A 15,056-nucleotide genomic window follows, 5' to 3' on the forward strand; every position below is an offset into this window, starting at 1 on the left:
GTTATGCAGAAGATATAAAAATTGCGACAAGCAGGACTGACAGACTGAATCTATGCGTTTGTTTGGCAAAATACTAGAGCGTGCTGTTTTAATTTCCCTTCGGGGATCACAATCTCCCCATCTATATATTTGAATAAGCTCACTTGGAAGTCCAATACTGTCACGCTGTCACCCACTCCACCCACTACCTGTCAATCAAGCGCCCAACCAATCATGGCACATTTGCCAGAAAGAATCACGTGAACAATATGGCGTAAGGCATCTGCTATGTTAGAAGAAGTCACTATACATGGACTTCCCAGCTAACAAAGTTTTACAGTGTCATAACTGTCCCAAGAAATTTCATGTTTTTGTGCAGAGAACCCAAACAGCAGGAACGACACAGAAAACCAATGAATTCTGAGTAAAAGTCCGAGTGAAAGAGAATAAAGGATTGCGTCACAAAAAGATACTACTTAGCCAGAGCCAATGAATGTGGGGTATACAAACAGTATGGCCGTTTACACCATGACTGCTACGGCCAAAAAGGAATCTTATATTTGTTATCTGTTCATCCATATGTATTATTTACCCTTAAGGTATACATTTAATCACTGGCTTCTTCAATGGAATTACTTTCAGGTGCAACTGAACATAAGTAATATTTTTTCTCCATCTGTCTTTATAGAAACATTTTATTGCATCAAATTGATTCCCATTTTGGACAAAAAACATGGGATTCCAGTACTGCTGATTCCAGTATGTGCATGTGTGTGCGTGCGTGCGTGCGTGTGTGTGTGTGTGTGTGTGTGTGTGTGTGTGTGTGTGTGTGTGTACTACAAAACGTCTAAGTCACTGTTGGTGGAACAGATGAATAAAATAGTTAAAAAATGGGTGCTTTAAAGTATGGATTCCACTATGTAATTTCTTTAACATTGCTGAGTCAAGATAGCCACTAAAATTTGTTCATGTAGGAATCAAACCATCAGACTTTTATGTGATAAAATATTGTCTTAAAATATAGAGCCAATGCCTTTGATTTTGAAATGAAGGAGCAGTTTCATTTTAAGCCTCACCCTCAACCCGGTAACAATTATTCTAATGTTATTTTGCACATAGTCTGTCACATATTTTTGCATATTCAAGCATGACTTTGCTTGAAGCGATTCTAAGCTGCTTTTGTTGAAAGCAGCTTAGAATGTTGCTGCTTTTGTTGATGATGAACCATGTTGACAAGGTTCATGCTTAGGGCTCCATTACATGTTCTATGCATCTGTATGTTTTTCAATGACAGGTACCTCATTATTCCCAATGGTTGTCTAAATTGCTGTAATCGTACCTCGGAGGAATAACTCTTGTTTATAACCTAAGCTCCAGAGTCAAGTTCTAGAGGTGACAGCAACTGACAGAGGTTTTGCATTTGAAAATAAGCCACTTTATCCTCATCATCTTCCCTTTGACCTTCCTCGTCCTCCAGATTCCCTCTTCCTTCACGCTTTCTTTAACCCACTCGTAGCTTCTCCTCAATCTCCTCACATAAAGTAGAGAGAAATGTATTTTCCACCAACGTTGGCACTGCTCTAAGCCTTTCGTTCTCACACCATTTCACTCAGAAGTGTTTTTCCTTTTTTTTCCTCCCCCTCATTTCTCTGGAGGAAGATGAGGGCAGGACACCGCCACATAAGCAGTCACATTAAATGCGTGACCTTACACCATTTTACCTTACATTTCTTCTTACTCGTCTTCTTTTCTATTTCCTTCCCAATCAAGTGTCTCAAGAGATGGAGTGATAATTGGCTGGATCAGTATGCAGGTGTTGCATCTGGGAGTTTAAGTCAGTCCTCTGCATGCATTTGCACCTGCCAATAGCCTTTGTGCAACAATCACACGTATATTTCTTTACAGCAAATTCCATTTGTAGCATTACTCATCATCGATGACTGACAGGAAACCATTAACCCTCACCACCTTGTGTCTCAGCCCAAAAACATTCTTAAAGGTCTTGCAGAAATCACAGACAAGCCCCCTCTTTTATGATAATGTTGTAAATGTGACACATAAGGGTGGCAGCGGCTCAGTGGTAGAGCTGGAGGTAGAGCGGGTCGTCCGATGTTCAAAGATCGACGGTTCGATTCCCACTCCCACCCAAAAAACACCCGGTGTGTGAGCTGACAGTGGGATGTGACAGCTCACCTCCGGAGCACTGCCAAGGTGCCCTTGAGCAAGGCATTGCCCCCCTCACAAGCTCACTTGAAAAAGTCTCACTCTGTCACCAACTCCACCCACTACCTGTCAATCAAGCGCCCAACCAGTCAAGGCACATCTGCCAAAAGGAATCAAGTGAACAATACGGTGTAAGGCATCTGTTATGTTAGAAGAAGAAATAACTATACATGGACTTCCCAATTAACCTAATTTTAGAGTGTCATAACTGTTCCTAAAATGTTCATGTTTTTATGCAGTGATTTCAAACAGCAGAAAACGGCAACAAATTCCGAGTGAAACTAGCTGGCTAGCACAGCTATGGTTTCCATTTGGAATGTGACAATTGATGTAGTATCCAAAATGGTTCTCTGACATCTGACAAAAATGCTCTTTAAGTAACTAAATACAGTTTTGTTCATGTAGTCAGCTAACAGAACTATCACTTCTCTAAAATTTCTTTTGACAGGTGCCTTTTCCTTTAACTTTAGCTCCTTTCCCAATTTCAAGATTAGTTAGATTGTTTCTCCAGTTAGCCTGCTAACATTCATCTACGGCGTCACAATACCGCCCAGCACAATCCATGATTTGCCAACACAAAGTTGTTACATCACCATGTTGATTTTTGACTATGTTGGTTGCGGTTGGTTTATAACACCAATACATTTGTTTTTCATATGTTTTGTATGTAGTCTGATATTATTGTTTTATTGTGGAATTTCCACGGTCTCCCGCTAGTAACAGTACATAAAAGTTAAAAAAAAGAAAAAAAAAAGACACGTTACTAGCACTCATCTAACATCATTGCTCCAGTGTAATTTAGAAAGGAGAAAAGGAGTATATTAGCTGCATGATTGAGATGGGGAAAGGTAAATGGGCCTGTGGGAAGTTGATTGATCAAGCAGATAGTTTAATATCCTTGGTGATTGTTTTGAATATATATGTGTGTGTGCACCAAACAGACAGGCGAGAAGGTGAGAAAGCATCATTAAGCATACCAGATATGTACACTGTTGTGGGTTTTAAGGATATTAGAGTCAGAGTTACCACCGCAAAAAAAGATTTTTATTATAATCCAAGTGGGAGGTTGGATGCCAGATCATCTCAATTGCACTCACACAGGCTGCAATGACCAGTTTTGGGATCAAGGTTTTTTTATCCTCAATAAGTTGGCTTCATCAGTCAGTAAGGGCAACAAACACAGTATGATCAAATAGTGGTTGGTCACCATAAATACCAGAGAGCTTTGATTACCGATCACTTTGTGTAGGTTTTTTTCTTTGCTCTAATTCAAAACTGTATTTACCATTGTCAGTTGTCATTATGATGACACCATGATACCAACATTAACATGGTGGAAAAGAAGAAGAAGAAGAAGAAGAAGATTTTTTTGATTTTTGCAAAAACACTTTAATCTCATTCAAACATTTTGCAGTTTTACATTAGATAAAAGCATTTAAGTGCCTCAGAACATCTTTTCCAAACAAACTTCCATCACATTTAACATTTAGAACATTAAGAACATTTAGAACATTTTACAAATTTTCATCAGATGAAATTTCAAAAACACTAAACACTCAAAAACATTAAACACCAAGAAACAAAGGGAAATACAATATAAGAATTAGTGCATTATAACAGGAAGTTTGCAAAAGTGAGGTGGTCATCAACTAAAGTGCATAGGACATTTTTGTAACACCAGATGTTCCTAAAGTTATTCAGGTCTTTTGTCAATTTATAGAAACCAAATTCTAGTTTTAAGCGACATCTGATGTTACAGCAAAAAACAGTAGCTGCTTCTTGAGCGGTATCGTTTTCAACTTTCCTCTTCCTGGTCACATGAATTGCAAGTTTTGCCTCCCCAGAAATAAAAGAAGAAGAAGAAGAAGAAGAAGAAGAAGAAGAAGATTTTTTTTTGATTTTTGCAAAAACACTTTAATCTCATTCAAACATTTTGCAGTTTTACATTAGATGAAAGCATTTAAGTGCCTCAAAACATCTTTTCCAAACAAACTTCAATCACATTTAACATGTAGAACATTTAGAACATTTAGAACATTTTACAAATTTTCATCAGATGAAATTTCAAAAATATGAAACACTCAAAAACATTAACCACCAAGAAACAAAGAAGAAGAAGAAGAAGAAGAAGAAGAGTTTGATACATATTTTATTCAGTAAAATTAAGATCAAACAGAATGTGAATCGACTGCAGACAAAACGAAGAGACGCTGCAGTTTGATCAACGAGGAAACGATCAGGTATCAGTAGATCGATCGCTAAATCGATCAGCGGATCAATATGTCAATCAGTCGATCAATCGATCACTCAGTGGATCAGTCAGTGGATTGAACAGTGGATCAATCAGCCGATCAATCGAGCAGTCGGTCGATCGATCAGTGGATCAATCAGTCGATCAGTCAATCGATCTACCAGTCAGTCGATCGATCCATCAGTCGATTAGTCAGTCAATCAGTCGATCGATCACTTGAGCGGTCAGTCGGTTGAAACATCAGTCGATCAGTCAATGGATCAATCAGCCAATCGATTGATCCGCCGCTGAGCCTCCAGTCTCCTCCAGACTGAACGGCTCCAAAAACAAACGACAGAATGAAATCCAAACTCTTTTTTTAGTGGACGACCTCAGCAGCACACGGACCAATCACTGACATGCATTAAGGGGCGGGGTGTCGCCGTGGCGACGGCGTCCGTTGGCACGTTGACGGCTCCTCCAGCGTCACTCAGTTCAGTTCAGAAAGCCACAAAAATTAAATTAAAAGCGTCGAAGGAAAACAAAGGTGAACAAACTGCCTGTGATTGGCTGACGAGGGGGCGTGGCCACACAATGGTCCAACAGTTTGTCCCAGGGGGAGGAAGAAGAAGATTTTTTTGATTTTTGCAAAAACACTTTAATCTCATTCAAACATTTTGCAGTTTTACATTAGATGAAAGCATTTAAGTGCCTCAAAACATCTTTTCCAAACAAACTTCAATCACATTTAACATGTAGAACATTAAGAACATTTAGAACATTTTACAAATTTTCATCAGATGAAATTTCAAAAATATGAAACACTCAAAAACATTAACCACCAAGAAACAAAGGGAAATACAATATAAGAATTAGTGCATTATAACAGGAAGTTTGCAAAAGTGAGGTGGTCATCAACTAAAGTGCATAGGACATTTTTGTAACACCAGATGTTCCTAAAGTTATTCAGGTCTTTTGTCAATTTATAGAAACCAAATTCTAGTTTTAAGCGACATCTGATGTTACAGCAAAAAACAGTAGCTGAGGAAGAAGAAGAAGAAGAAGAAGAAGAAGATTTTTTTTGATTTTTGCAAAAACACTTTAATCTCATTCAAACATTTTGCAGTTTTACATTAGATGAAAGCATTTAAGTGCCTCAGAAGATCTTTTCCAAACAAACTTCAATCAAATTTAACATTTAGAACATTTAGGACATTTAGAACATTTAGAACATTTTACAATTTTTCATTAGATGAAATTTCAAAAACACTAAACACTCAAAAACATTAAACACCAAGAAACAAAGGGAAATACAATATAAAAATTAGTGCATTATAACAGGAAGTTTGCAAAAGTGAGGTGGTCATCAACTAAAGTGCATAGGACATTTTTGTAACACCAGATGTTCCTAAAGTTATTCAGGTCTTTTGTCAATTTATAAAAACCAAATTCTAGTTTTAAGCGACATCTGATGTTACAGCAAAAAACAGTAGCTGCTTCTTGAACGGTATTGTTTTCAATTTTCCTCTTCCTGGTCACATGAATTGCCAATTGCAAGTTTTGCCTCCCCAGAAATAAAATTTAAAAGCTGCCACTTTCTCTGATTCGATCTATTGAACCCAGAAGAAGAAGAACAAGAAGAACAAGAACAAGAAGAACAAGAAGAAAAAAAATACTTTATTGATCCCACAAGGGGAAATCACATAAGTTACAGAAGTCTGAATTAATGACTGATATATTTGCTCTCATTGACAAGAAAAAAGAGGGAGTGGGGGGATCCTTATCTCTATTTATAAGAAACACACAAACATGCACCTGACCGCACCTGGACCGTCTCATTGTCAGTGTTCCACTAAGCATGCAAAGAAGGATGTAACAGACCTAAATAAAAAGAAGGAACTTTCCTGAATGTGTTTGAATTTGTTGAATTTCCTTTCCGTTTTTGTCCAATAATGTATTTAAAATGGAGAAGTTCAAAATCTTTCAAATAGCACATAGACATGTCCTACAGGTGACAGGTTCAGCAGTATTTCCCTTTAAAACTGCAGGGGCATAGAAATAAAATCCTTTGTATATACTGCATTGTTTTTGGCATAGAATATGACATTTTTTTTCTCTAAATTACACTTGGATTTTTTCAGTATATTCTTTCTAAATTGTACAATACAAGCTAGAACAAATGGCCACATAGGAAGAGAAAGGTCCTGACTTTCCATAATTACGACAAAATAAAACATGCAGCTGACTGACCCAAACAAAAAAGCACTTAGAAATGAAAAAAAGAAGTGTTTAATTATACAAGCACAGAAAAGGGATGGAGACAGTGAACTCTTTCTTGATTTGATTCAAGGACACAGTATCTGTATTTGTTCACAGGTTGTGCAATGTAGCACTAATTCATTATCATTAGCTAGAGTTAATTGCCTGTGCGAATGCCTTATTCTTTAAACTGATGTTTTTAAATAGTCAGGGAAAGAGAAAGACAACTGAGACTGAGGTTACTTGAAGAGATTAATGTGCTCTTTTTTTCCACAATACCAGTCTATTTTAGTCGGTAAAGATACATAAAAAGTTCACTGAAACGTACGGTAGTTTGATTTACATGATTTACATTTATCAGTCCAGAATTTTTCAGGTTTGTTTTCTCATATCTATTAAATATTTCCCTGAACTAAATTCCTTTCAAAAAAGGCCTGGTGCAATACCTTGCTTGTCTTATTCATGCCTACATAACTTATTGATAGTTATTTACAGCTCTCATTAAACAGGAAATACCTCTTCATTTATGTGCTCACTTTATACATAAATTAAGTGTCATATTTCCAAATGTGCAGATTTGTTGCAACTGTGTTTCTGTTAGTGCTTTTCTGGATTCAAACACTGTGCACATTGTTATGTGAGGTGACATAAACTTGTCCATCCTGGTGCGTGTCTGTGAGATTTAGGAGCAAAGACAGATGCTGTGATCACAATCCACCGTGTTGTTGTTGAGTAGAGGAGACAGGTCCAAGCCTGCGGTGCTGAGGTGTAGATGGATGTCAGTAGTGTAGGTTAAAATGTATTTCTGCCTCCTGTCCTTTTTCCTCAGTGCACTGAGCAGAGCACATAGCCCTGGCCAGGGGGCACCATTACTGCCGCTGTGTGCAGGAGAGACGTGGCGAATGTACCTGGATATTATCCACAGCGGGACTACAGAAACAAGACGGGACTCTCACTCTCTGCCAGGTTGTCAGCTTTCAACTCAATTTTGACCTCAGAGCCTCGAACCTCAAATCAACTATGAGATAGTGTTTTTAGGGCAACTTTTCTGCACAAGCCTACATTAAGCAGCATGAACAATCATCACCCATGGCAGACTGTTGTGTGTCCTCATTCAACATTCAGAGAACTAAAAGGCCTGGTACTGTAGGCAGTACTGTAATTGGAAATCACTGGATGCCTTACAATTGATATTTACTTACTCCAAACTCCTTTAATTCAAAACCAATTTGCAAGAATGCTTTGATAATAGCTTGGCCTTGTCCTGCTGGACCTTGCCCTTCATGTGTGGATTCTCTGAATGTTTTGATATTACAGACAATAGATGTTGCATACAGTGAAAAGTCATGTAGTGGTTAATCTATCCTTATCTTTGTTGAAGCTTTTAAAGGTTGCCTATTTCAGGTTCAGTCATGATGCTATCACTTTTCACCAAAGAACCTTATTATGTCCTACAAAGCGGTAATGTATTGTAATTGTCAGTGTCCGTGTTAGTTCATTCATCTGTCCGTCCGTTAGTCCACCAAATATCTTTGCAACCGCTGCAGGTAGAAAGATGAAACAAAAAACAGATTACATGGGCGGCAAAGGGGATGCAAATGTGATGATGACCTTGACCTTGGGAAAGCTAGGTCAAGGTCAAATTTCAACTTTTGTACTCTCAGGAACCAGATAAAATAGAAAAAGGCCAGTGTAAGGCCATAGTTCAAAGCTAATGCTTTGATCTATCTATTCAATAGCTTTGATCAATGGTCAAAACTAGTGCATAACTTTGACCTACTCTGAAAGGTCAAAGCTATTCACTGTTCAGGTACTACTTTCAGGGTACCATGACCTACCCAGGAAGTAGGTCAGGGTAAGTCGTGGGATGTTGGAGTCTCTGTCTGCCTTGTTCTGACTGTATTTAAGACCTAATATTCAATTTACTTTAATTTGACACATATTTACAGGATCATTTCACATCACACAGTTTTAGTGTTTCTCATAATGATGCCATTTCTCATATTCCTCATAAAGTATCTTGAACTGCTTATCCTCACAGTGTGATTGTGGAATCGTGGTGGGAATGTGTGCTAAGAGCCAAAGATGAATTGTTTCACACTTTCCCTATATAGACTTATTTAAAGGTTAATAATTAACATATTAGTGTAATTTTCTTCTCATTATTATTTTGATAAAACTTTTCAGACCATGATGGGTGAAAGACTCAACCCTTAATAAATCACACTCTCAATGACTGTGAAATTGAAATAGAAGAATATGAGAGAAAAAAAAAAGATTTAGAAAATATATGGTTTTAGGAGGTGCTGGTCATTGATGCAACTAATCACGTTAATTGAGAGGACTGCATACAGGAGATAAATAATCATTTGAGATCAAAATGTGCAGCAAGTGTTACGTATGTCTACATGTGTTATTTTGTGTGTACTGTGTGTAGGTGTGAATGTGCATGTGGGTATTTGTGGGAGAGATGGGCGTGTTGATGTCCTGTGTTTTGTTTTCTCTAGGCCCAGATCACCCAATCCAGCTCCAGTGCCCGCCTGGAGCTGTCCAACAAGGAGCTTCCAGTTACCCTGCTGATCACTCCACCTACAGCCAGTTACCTCAATTACCTGAAATTGCATGCCCCGCCCCAAACACCCCCGATATAAGTTCTTCGTTTGCCATTCAGAGGAAGCTACATCTCCAAAATCTGTCTCATCTCTCAGAGCTACATCTAGAACCTTTGTCTCACTTGCTTAGAATCTCTTACATCTCATCTCAGCTCTCCTTCTGTCTCTTGGTTCTGTGTGGTAACTCCCATTTTAGTTTAGTTATTCTTTGTTAGTTATTTGTATGTTGTTAGTCCATGGCCTAGAGGTAGCTAGACAGAGGCCTCTATACATTACCACCCTTAGTATTCCTTTGTCTAGAAACACTAGTTAGGAGGATGTTGTCTTTCTATTGTATTTTCGGTCAGTTTGACTGTCTCAGTAGTGTAGGTAGGCAGGGTCATTATTTTCTTACCAGTATTGTTTAGTTTCTGTTCTAGATTATTTTTTTTGTTAATTTTGAAAACATCCATTGCCCTAGACCATGTGACATCATTTTTAGTTTGGCAGTCTCAATGGTTGTCTTCAAGTCTTGTTTTAAAATATATATCATCTGTTGCAATCAAAGTGTGATTGCATGAGGGTATGAGATGTAAGAGATTCTGAGCAAATGAGACAAAGGTTCTAGATGTAGCTCTGAGAGATGAGACCGATTTCAGAAATGTATTTTCCTACAAAGAACTTTTTATTGGGTGTATTTTGGGCGGGGCATGCGATTTCAGGTAATTGAGGTAACTGGCTGCAGGTGGAGTGATCAGCAGGTAAATTGGAAGCTCCTTGTTGGACAGCTCCAGGCAGGCACTGGAGCTGGATTGGGTGATCTGGGCCTAGAGAAAACAAAACACAGGACACCAACACACCACGCCCATCTCTCCCACAAACACCCACATGCACATTCACACCTACACACAGTACACACAAAATAACACATGTAGACGTACAACAATTAGTTATTTTAACAAACGTTATCCATAAGAGATCATATCGTAAAAACGGTGTGCCTCAATTTGCCCTTATAAAAGACATGAATTAATGTGCAACAGCTGGAAAATGTGAAAAATGCCATTTGTAATCTGATTTTTACTTTTTAATATTTAGGAACATGTTACATTTCCGGACTGTCACGACTTCTTATTCAACATAGCTCCTTAATGTTCAACAGCTTATTTCAGGTGCCTACTACTTCTCCACAGGAGTAAAAACACGCTCATGAATGACAATTTAGTTAATTTGGTATATAGATACTTTTACTCATCTGAATATTCATGGTATAAACCTGCCAATTTATTGAGAGCCTCAAACTTTTTTGTCATAAAGGTCTTAATATTTCTTAATATGCATATTTCAGCATGGTAACTAAAACAGTTCATTTTGTTATTTATGCCGGTACTGTCGAGAGAATGCTGTCAAATTAATGTACTGTATCGCATACCTTCCCTCTGACCATCTCCCATCTAATACATCAGTTTAAGCTTGTGAGGAAAAAAAGTCATCTATTTGTGTCTCAGTACAGTGCTGCTCTGATGGCATGCTACATGTTATATAGAGAAGGTAGGCAATGAAGTTGCTTGTCATTGACTGTTCAGAACACAGTAAAACACCTTCCACTAAGACCTCTCCTGGTGAAATGACATGTAATGCTTCATTTCTCAAAGGCAAGAGAAAAAACTATAGATGAGTTTCCTGTTTCATGCACAGACTCACACAAACATTCACAAAGCTGTTACTGTGTATGAGGGCAGAGAAAGAGTTCTTAATCGGCACTGAAGGCAGAGATAAAATCTAAAAGCTGAGGTGTCACCATACTTTATCTGACTCACATATTGCTCATCCACCAAAATAAGAACAAGCCTACTCAGAATTGCAATTTCTGGATGATGATATAACAATAATACAGCAGAAATTGAACATGTTAACCGTAGATATGCTCCATAAAGACAACAAAGTTACCTAACGTCTTCAGGACTGTGTTATAGGCTGACCAACTTCATGAACAAACAGCGCTCCTCAGCAGCTTGGTTCTACAAAAAAAGATTAATAACATGCCGGGAAAAAAAACAAAACAAAATACAAAAAAAAAAAAAAAAACAAGAACAAGGATGTCTGTCACGGACGAACATCCCAAGGGCAGCAAAATATAGGGAGGATCAGGTCTAAAGCGAAGTCCATTTTGGACAACACCTCCCAACTGTCTGCTCTGAGAAGAGCTTGGAAGCAGAATACACCCCTGAGGTGTTATATTGAGTGCTTCAGGCTCTTAGTGTCACAGCCATTCTACTTTTCGATGTTTCATGTTCAGATGACCTAGGTTTTAGCCTATAGGGAGGGGATTGACAAGAACAGTGGACTGCACTGTTATATTCTTCTTCTCTAGCAACACTTTCTGCAAAACGATTTGTTTTATGGGCATTGGAGTCATCACAGAGAGTTTATTGTGTACACATGCCACTGTCATTCCATTTGATAATACACACACACACACACACACACACACAGTGCAATAGTGTATTTTATAATGCAAGGTACATTTGTATGCAGCCTCTGTCATACTTATTCTATTAATTTAATCTGCATTCATAATGTTTTCTCTATACGGTTTAACAAAGCATGCATACTTATTGTATTATTAGACATACTTATGCACAGTAAATATGGATGCAAGCAAAGCAGCATTTGTCCTATTTGTGAACATTTATTTAGTAATTTCTATTGACTTTATTCTTTTGAAAGAAAAAAAAAAAAACTTTTCCCAGCAGAAACCATTTGCCATTTTGACGTTATCTGAAATATGGTTTATTGTGATGTGGAGGTTAAGGTACCCATATGCAGAACACCAGAGGAGAAGTTTTCATTCATAGTTCAAAGAGCAAAACCCAGGAAACAGAAAAAATGTCAAAGAGCCCAAGAAACTTGAATCATGGGAAGGGAAGAAAACAATCTGGCAGTCAACCAAAAGATCATCCAGATTAAAAAGCCTCAAGTTCATCAGCCTGATGAGGCACATGTGTTGAGATGATGCACAGGTGTGGAGACGAGGCTATGCCCACAGGGTAAGCCCCGCCTCCTGCCACATTCTACTGCAGAGCAACATGACACAAATACAGAACCATGACAGTTATCAGTCTCTCTGTTTGGCCCTGTGATGAACTGACCATGTGTCCAGGGTGTACCACTGCCTCGCACCCAAAAGAACTTCCCAAAATGACTTTGTTGAATGTATGATAAAATATTTGAAGCAAAAAAGTATTCCAACTCAAATTTCAGAAAATCAACAGTTAGATACTGTTCTACAGAGAACTGTCAGAACCCCAGAACACTCTAGATGAAATCCAACTGCCTTATTTATGATACTAAGATCATTCCAATTATTGTAATTTAAAGGAAAACTCTTTTTTTAATGCAGCACGCTGACCAGGTTTTCGGAAATGATGGCTCACTTGACCTAGAAGCAGATATTTACAGTCGACTGACTTAATCTCATGCTCCTACTTATTCCCCCTGCAGTCATAAATTGAGAATGTGAGGTCTGATTAGAAAATCAGACCCACTTGAATATACGCTAAAAACTGCATTTAACGAGATGCACCATTTAAAACTTTCAGAAATATTTTAATCAGAGTTAGAACTACTTTTTCTCTCAGTTTGACTTTTCAAATGTCACAACTACAACAAGGGTCAGCCATTTCATTTGATGTGAATCTTTTCCTCCTCTTTGGTCCGCAGCAGCTTCAAGTAGGTCTTTGTCACTAATCACCATAAATGCAAATATAAGTACTTGAATACACAGGGACTTACATTAATGACTTTCAAACTTTGAAGAGGGAGCTTTTGGAAATTTTATTAAGTAGCTTTTCTGGGGTGATGGAGATGCAATATTTTTAATACAAGCAAAATTGAGTTACGAGTGTCCTTAAGAGACATTTTATTGCAGACATGCATCTTTTACTCTGAACTTTGAGTTGAGTTTCTAGGGACATAATGTCTCATAATAATAAACAGTAATGTCTATCATAATTATTGCTCCTCGTCTTGTAATGCGCATACATCAGCTAAAATAAGTTTTGACATGAAATTTTCAACGGATGTCATTGGGGGGTAAACATGTTCCAAGCAAGTTCACAGCAGTAACCTTGTGGGCATAATCATCCAGCAAGCTTAGGAAGATCCATCTATATTTATAGCTTTGGGCTTTCTTATCACTCACAAGAGGTTTGTGGTTTGTAAATGTCAATACAGAATGACACAAGACCACACATGGTACAGAACACAAGCAAGTTCATAAATACCATGCTGTTTGGAGGGGGAATCAGGATGTATGTGCGACTTCAATCAATCTAAGTCATATCAGGAAGTATAACTTTGTACTAGGAATCTAAACCCAACATAAGCAAATTAAATCATTGTCTCCTAGCTCACATGACTCATCCCATCTGTTTTTTTTTCCTAGAATTGTTTTGGCATTCATATGAATGACAACTTAATAGAGCAAAAGAGATTTTGTGGGAGTCAAAAGACTCATTTCCATTATGTGCTACCGTCTGTTCTTGAGAGCTCAGCCTTTCTGGAGGTTTTCATCTCATATTCTTCTGAAGGAATGCCTGCATCTTCTTATAACATATTTTAAAGTACCTTGACTACTTGAAACAAAAATGGCCACCGTGGTTTTTATGCCATGGTGGTCATTTTTGTTCAATGATTTCCAGGCATTAATAAAGAAATAACAAAGTAATGATTGTTTCTGACCAATCCATGTTTTTCAATATCTCATTTGACATTTCATTAAATGCCCAATCTTTAAGAAACCAAAATAGAGGTGGTACTAAAGTAATGCCAGTTGCTGAGGAAAGTTTTGTTAGATGGCTGGAGTAATGTGGTGCCTGCATGACAGAGTGGAAATATGGGTAGAGGTTGCCTAGAGGTGTTGATTCAGTAGCTTTCAACCTTATGTTGACCACAAATGGTAAGCTCTAGTAATGCAATCACATTTAGGCAGAATTCAATGAATTGTCATTTGAGTACACATGTTTTGAAGTGTACTCTATGGTATAGATGTACAAATTCTGTACAAATACTTTTGTCATCTCCAAAAAGTACAATTTTACCTCTCAGAGCAGTGATGTATGAGTTGTGTACAGTGTCTGCGTGTTTTTGTGTTTGTTTATGCATGAGTGAGTCATGGTGACGGAGTTGCTTGTGAAGCAGTTGCCCTGGCACAATGACAGAATGAGGTCGCCCTGCTGCAGAATGGCACGCTCACCACATCAGCCACTCTTTTGTGCACACACACTAAGTTAGCATGGAGAATTATGATGCCTTTGGCTTTGATACACTGCCCCACACTGAACACTCAAAAACACATAAATACATATTTTAGATTATGTGTAGGTACACAATCGAGGTCATGGTCATACATGTGTTACCGGTACCAGACGTGGGGGAAATCTGTAGCAGCAGTAAGGTTTTCACAGGCTGGACTCATTGTCTGCCAAAGAAATACGTTATCCACAGATTGAAAAAGAAACCACCAAAGCTACCCCAGTTCAGGCAGTGCTTATTTATTTCTTAAATACATTTTAAAATTTCATTCACGGTACCCTTCACCAATTGAAAACAAACTTTCTGTTGAGAACAAATGTTGTTTTACATGAGGCCAAATTAACTTACAGCATTTCTAAAAGAAAATATATAATTACAATACATATAATTGTCATACATATATAATTATAAGTCATAATTATGAAACATTACATAAAAAATACAAACTTTAGTACACA

Source organism: Antennarius striatus, chromosome 14 (assembly GCF_040054535.1).
Source record: "Antennarius striatus isolate MH-2024 chromosome 14, ASM4005453v1, whole genome shotgun sequence".
In the NCBI taxonomy this organism is placed as follows: domain Eukaryota; kingdom Metazoa; phylum Chordata; class Actinopteri; order Lophiiformes; family Antennariidae; genus Antennarius; species Antennarius striatus.